General features: G+C 33.2%; 1 protein-coding gene across 3 annotated transcripts in view; it reads right to left on the reverse strand.

The window, feature by feature from the left end:
* The window catches only part of LOC125034184 (lachesin-like), a 162,763-nt gene that overhangs the window by 97,297 nt on the left and 57,966 nt on the right, over positions 1–7,500 (reverse strand). The window lies entirely within an intron of this gene.

Here is a 7,500-nt window from a genome sequence, read left to right on the forward strand (position 1 = left end):
GCTTTATTACCTACTCCTTTAACCAAACAATAGTGAAAACAATCAAATGAAATAAACTAAGACACATGTTGCATCCCTCCCCCCCCCCTCCCCCGAGAAAAAACAACAATAATAACAACAAATAAACAAATAAATAAAAGAGCATCTAACTGAAGTAAGCAATTATCTTGAGAGAAAAAAAAATACAACTTAAGAGATGAAAGATGAGGGTGAGGGTAGGGGAGGAGGAGGGAAGTGACGGTGGGGGGAGGAGGGAGCAGCCGAGGGGAGGGGGAGAGGGGGGTGAGGAACGCACTTCTGCCACAAATGAGATTAAGAGCGATATAAGCTTGGCATGTGGAGGGTGTGTTTGTGTTTGGAGAGGGGGGTGGGGGGTTATTGGGGGTAGTGGTTATTGGGTGGTGGAAAGAGGGGGCAATTAGAGACGGAATTTGGTGGGGGGGGGAGAGGGAGTGGATGCTAGTTGTTGGGGGGGGACATCAGAGACAGCATTGGAAGAAGTACTGCAATGTGTATAGAGGGGCAAGTGTATGACAGCGTTGGGTGGGAGAAGAGGTGGAATTGGGAGGGGGGGGAGGATGGTGAGAAAATGACTAATATGATGATAATGAGGAGGAGGAGGAGGGGATAGTGAAGTGGTGGTGTTGGGAATGGTGATGATGAGGACATGACTTAGATGATGATGATGATGATAATGAGGGACAGGGAAGTGAATGGTGTTGGAAATGGTGATGAAGGGAAAATAACTGATATGATCCTGATAGTTTCAACATGACACTGATAATGTTGCTGATGCAAATAAGGAAGATAATTGCGAAAGTTATATCTGTTGCATGATCTGAATGATGTTCATAATCAATTTTATCGTTTAATGTCGACTCTTTTATATGATTTGTTGGTGATTAAGCTTGTCATGAATCTATTAATGGTGTACACGATGATAAATGGGTTCAGCGAGAATTGGTGACGACAGCAGAAAAAAAAAGAAACCGGCAACAGATGAAACGACAAGATAGAGAGAGAGAGAGAGAGAGAGAGGGGGGGGGGGGGGAGAGAGAGAGAGAAAGAGAGAGAGAGAGAGAGAGAGAGAGAGAGAGAGAGAGAGAGGTGTGAGCGAGAAAGGAGAGGAGATTAGAGAGAGAGAAAGTGTGTTTGTGTGTATGTGACTGAGAGAGAAAGATAGATAGAGAGAGAGAGAATGACTGAGAGAGGGAGAGAGAGGCCAATGGTTGTATAATGAGTATGTATGAGGGAGAGAGTGCGTGAATGAGAGTCACAGAGAGAGAGAGAGAGAGCGAGAGCGACGGAGACATATCAGTGCCTGTCCAAAACGATTGCTCCATTCGCCCATTCATATTTCTTCGTACTTTTTCATTGTGGCTTTTGTATTATTGTGAAATCCATCTTTCCAAAGCCTTCCTTTGACTCGCTCTTTTGATCGACCAGCTTGCTTGTTCTCGTCTTTTCTTATATATATATATATATATATATATATATATATATATGTGTGTGTGTGTGTGTGTGTGTGTGTGTGTGTGTGTGTGTGTGTGTGTAGAGAGAGAGAGAAAGAAAGATACATACATACATATATACATACATGCATATATATATTGACTGATTAACAGATCGAGCTAGATAATCTGATATTATATATATATATATATATATATATATATATATATATATATATATACATATATATATGCATATATATATATATACATATAAATATGTAGGTTGATATGTAGATATAGATAGGTAGATTACCAGAGAATATAAATTTAAACTAACGATTATGTTTGTGTGCCTGGAAAGAAAGAATAAGAAGCACACAGCGATAAGATCAAGTATCTAAGAAGAAAAAAACGCATACTATACATGATTTTTTAAGAACATGTAATAATAATAATCACCATATACACCCACAGACCGTCCCGCAGACAAAGACCACATACAGTAATTTGTCACTGGCAAACAGCGCGCAGTGGCCGCTAGTGTCGAGAAATCCATAAATCAGCCGGAGAGAAAGTCTCACTTGGTCGCAACAACACACAACTCCTTACAACACGACACGAGTTAGTGAAAGCGGGGTTTTAGACCGCAGGCTTTTTCATTTGCCTTGTCCACTGAACTTTTATCAGAAGAGAATAGGATAAGGGGGCGGGGCGAGGAGAGAAAAGCGTGAACTGCGACGCTGAATGGAACAGCATTCGCTCTACGCGTGAATCTCTCCATATATCATAAAGGATAATGATCATTACGAACAATGGACAAATGTAATATTTATGCAGCCAAGAGAGACAACAGAATTGTATTGTAACTCTTTTCATGAACATATATAGTCACATATACATACATTTACGTAAACAAAGACGAATATGATTGAGTTTCCATAGTCATTTATGTGAGTATAAATATGTGTGTGTGTATATATATATATATATATATATATATATATATATATATATATATATATATATATATACATATATAATACATACATAAACACATACACACACACACACACACACACATATATATATATATATATATATATATATATATATATATATATATATATATATATATATATATATATATATATGTATATATATACATATATATATATATATATATATATATATATATATATGTATATATATATATAAACTTATGTGTGTGTGTGTGTATATATATATATATATATATATATATATATATATATATATAAATATATATATATATATATTCATACATATATATATATATATATATATATATATATATATATATATATATATATTTACCTATATATATATATGTATATATTTACTTATATATATATATATTTACTTATATATATGTGTGTGTGTTTGTGTTTGTGTGTGTGTGCGTTTGTATGTGTGTGTATCATAATGAAAAAAAATAATTACCAAGTGCTATGCAGTGCGTATTCATGGGGAAAAAGCATTAAAAACTCTTTCTTACACGACAAAATCGTTGACTGTGGGTGTATTGCTCTGAATGAGGGAAAGCTGTACATCATTTTAATGTGCCTTTGTGGAATAATGACATTCGGGAGAAAGTGTGAAAAATAGTGTAGGGAGGAGACATTAGGAAAGAGACAAGGAGGGGGGGGGGGTAATGGAGAGAGAGAGAGAGATAGAAGGGGGAGAGAGAAGGAAAGTAATGGAAGAGGGGTTCATGAAGAGAGAAAATGAACATGGAAGGCCAATACGAGGGAGAGATAGAGTGGAGGGAAGAGTAAGAGTAAGAAGGGAGAAGCGAGAAGTGATCGAGAGAAATTGAGAAGAAGTGGCAAGTGATAGGAAGAGAGAAAGAAAAGGTAAGGGAAGATGATAGAGAGCGACAGAGAGAAAAGAAGTTTAACAGAGCGAAGAAGGAATGACAAACAAAACAAGTTAGATTTTCCTAGTAAAAGTAAAGGGATATATTCCCAACACAGCAACCTACATTCCAGGTTTCAATAAGCATCTGCCCTTCTTAGACGTGAAGCACCCTGTTATTTATCTCAAGCAAATTAGGAAAACAGAATTCCTCACCTTTCATTCAAGCAGAGAAATTTATACATATATGGAAATGCCCATAATCTACCTTGTTAATGTATGGGTGTGTTATGAGGGAATATGATGCAATTCACGTCTTCTTGTTACCGCTGACAGATGGCAGCACCGCCGCGCATAATAACCAGCAGTGGTGCCAACCGCGCAAACACCTCACCCTGGCGATATTCTTTATGCACTCAATAAGGAAAATAATCTTCGCTCCCCTTTCTAATCACAGACTTTTCTCTTTTTCCTCATAGAAAGCGGGAAAAGTTTTTTAAAGATCTTTTTCTACTCGTTTCTTAAGAGGAATACAGCCGCGTAAATATCGTGTGGAATAAAAACAAAATAATCAGACTAAACTTCCATTTTCAAAGGATGATTTCCGTTCAGATTCCACTGAACAAATTATAGTGGTAATGCTGCGCGACCGTATATAAACAGAGGCGCTAATCTAAACAAAACAAAATCTGAAAATAGTTGCGATTAAGATGCACAAGGGGGACTCGGGAGGCACAGGGTTCTGGCAACACTGTCGTCGTTGATCCCTCCCTTAGGCATCACTAAATTGGCGGGAATAATGCTATGGTTGACAAACGCCTCAGTGATAACATTTCTAATTTTCTCTCCCTCCTCTTTTGCCGTAGCATTTCCTTCCTTCTTGCTGTTGCTAATGAAAATAATTATTATTATTATTTTTGTTACTATCATTATCGTTATTGCTATTATCATTATTATTTATAATACTGTTGCTACTGTTATCGTTATCATCATCATTGTTGTTGTTATATGAATTATTGTTACTAGTATCATTATCATCATTGCTATTATTATCATTATTATCATTATCGTTATTATTATCATCACTATTATACTTATCATTATTATCATCATTTTATTCTTATTCTTATCATCATTATCATTATTATTGTTGTCATTATTATTATTATTATTATTATTATCATTATTATCATTATCATTATCATCATTATTATCATTATTATTATTATTATCACTATTATTATTATTATCAATATTATTATAATCATTCTCATCATCATTTTCAATGTTTTTATAATCATTATTGGTATTGTTATTTTATAATCATTATCATTACTATCATTGCTGTTCTTCTTATTATAATTATTATTATCATTGTTATCATTATTAATATTATCCTCATCACCATCATTATTAAAATTATCATATTATCTTCATTATCATTATTATCTTTGTCATTATTATTATTGTTATTATCATCATTACTACAACTACTGTTGTTATTATTGTTATTATCATTATCATTATCATCATCATTAGCATCATTACTATCATTACCATCATTATTCATTATTTTCATTATCATTGATATTGTCGCTACTATGATCAACATCAATCATCTTCATGATTAATGTATTCTTGTCATTACTGACATCATATCATCATCATTGTTGTTGTTGTTGTTACTCTTGTTACCATCTCTGTTAATACTGTTATTACTGTTATCGATATAATCATCGTAATTATCATCACTGTAAATATCATACCCATAATCTCCCCGAGGTATTAAAAATTATACTAAAACCCTACGGAAAGAAACGAAGATTTCATTCACTCATCCCAAAGCGCTTTCCCCAGACGTCGAGGAATTTGCCGAACACTTGATCAATCATTTCCACGCTCCCTTTCCCCCTCTCCTTCCCCCTTCATAATCACAATTAATTTTCTTTTATACCTTCGTTTATTGCTCTTGTGGATGGACAGCACAAAAATAATGACGGAGAGGAGGAGAGGAAAAAATGAAGAGGAAATAACCAGAGGAGACGGAAATAGAAGTTTGTGGGTGAGAGCTTGATTAGTTATGTAAATAAGAAACGGAACGTAGGGATATGGAGAAATTGCAATAGAAAAGGAATATTTACTGACATAAAGACAGTAACGATAATGTATAATCAAGTTATTGAGAGCAAATTTATGATATTTTGTGATATTCTGCGCTATTGTTTGACAACGGTATTAGAGTAAATGTGTGATATTTTGCGATGCTCTGTGTTATTGTGTGATAACAATCGAAAATGTATACATATATATATATATATATATATATATATATATATATATATATATATATATATATATATATATATATATATATGTATATATATATATATATGTGTGTGTGTGTGTGTGTGTGTGTGTGTGTGTGTGTGTGTGTATGTCTGTATGTATATATGTATGTATGTATATATAGATAGATAAATAGATTAGATAGATAGATAGATGTAAATAAATAAATGTGTAGATAGACAGATATGATCTTAATTTTTTTTTCATGATCTGCATATCCATGACGCTGACATAGTGTTTGATTCGTGTGTTTTGCGGAGTGTCAGCGTCATCTCCTATAAGGTTTAGGCTTTGTTTATCCCGGTTGTATTCTCTATACTATCTTACTTATTCTCAATGATTTATACCAATACATACATTGTTGTTTCCATTTAATGTAGTCTCAAAGTTAGGGACATATATCTGATGGGTTTTTTTTTGTGATTATTATTATCATTTATTATTATTATCATCACTGTTATTATTATTGTTATTATCAATATCATCATTATTTAGTGTTACTTTTACTAAATAATTCGGTTTATGAATCATGAATCTATATATCATTTAGGTGATGATTGTTAAAATGTTTCCAGCCTTTGTGGTATGCTGCTGCTGTTGTGATAAATCTGCGTGTGATGATTGTATATGAGCCTGAAAATCTTATAATTGCTGTATTATCTAAACTTTTGAGCAAGCTGACAGGAGCAGTGCGCGGAATATTGCAAGCATTCCACCTTTTTTAATGAAAGTGACTTCTGTAATTGCTGTTTTGTTGCAGTCTGTAATTGTTCCCTTATCATTTTCTTTTATAATTGCATTTGAATTTGTTGGAAGATTCCAGTTCCAATGATAATAATGTTAATGATGATAATAACAATGATGATAATAATAATACCCATAAGGAGGATAATTATAGTAGGATGATGATAATACTAATTATAAAAGTAATGGTTATAATGATATTAATTATAATCATAATTACAATAATAACAATGATAACAATGATGATAATAATGATAATAACGATAATAATAATAAAAATAGCATTGATAGTAGGAAGAAAATATATAAAGAAGAAAATGGTAAATAGAGAAAAAAAGGACGAACAGAAAAAGAGCAAAGAAATCAGCAGAACAACACATACAAAAAGAACGCAAAAATGAAGTTAATGGAGACGAAGGTGAACCAAAGGAATAAATGAGAACAAAAGAAAAAGGAATAAATGAGAAAAAAAGGAAAAGGGGATAGATAAAGAACCAGAGCAAGAAAAATGGTCACTTAGGGATCAAGGTCACAAAAAGTAAGGCAAAGACTTTACGAAATTCCATATATATAGATAAATTGATATATAGACAGGTGTGCGTGTGTGCGTGTGAGTATATGTATGTGTGTGTTTTATGTGTGTATGTGCGTCTGTGAGTGAGTGTATATATGTGTGTGTGAATTTATGTATGTCTGTATTCATACGTCCGTATATGTTTACTGTATATAATCGATATTTTCTTTTATATTCATGTTTAGATATATCAATTCCTTGTTGCTTATACAAATAATATATACACAAGTAGCATTAATAAAGACCTTCATAATCTGTTGATCGTAATAATAACTCAATCCCCGATAAGGTTCCACAACGATGTCGTACACAATACATAGCGTCTAATCTATTTAAGTTGAATGCATATCAAAGGGAAAACCGTCTGAATACATCACCCAAGTGTCCACGCTTTGAAACGTGTTGTTCCGTGCTGTCTTTGGCAAAGGCTTCATATAATTAATGATTCTAGAGTCTATATATATCCTGCAGCATCGAAGCATTAAGGAA

Source organism: Penaeus chinensis, chromosome 17, assembly GCF_019202785.1.
Source record: "Penaeus chinensis breed Huanghai No. 1 chromosome 17, ASM1920278v2, whole genome shotgun sequence".
NCBI classification, from domain to species: Eukaryota; Metazoa; Arthropoda; class Malacostraca; order Decapoda; family Penaeidae; genus Penaeus; species Penaeus chinensis.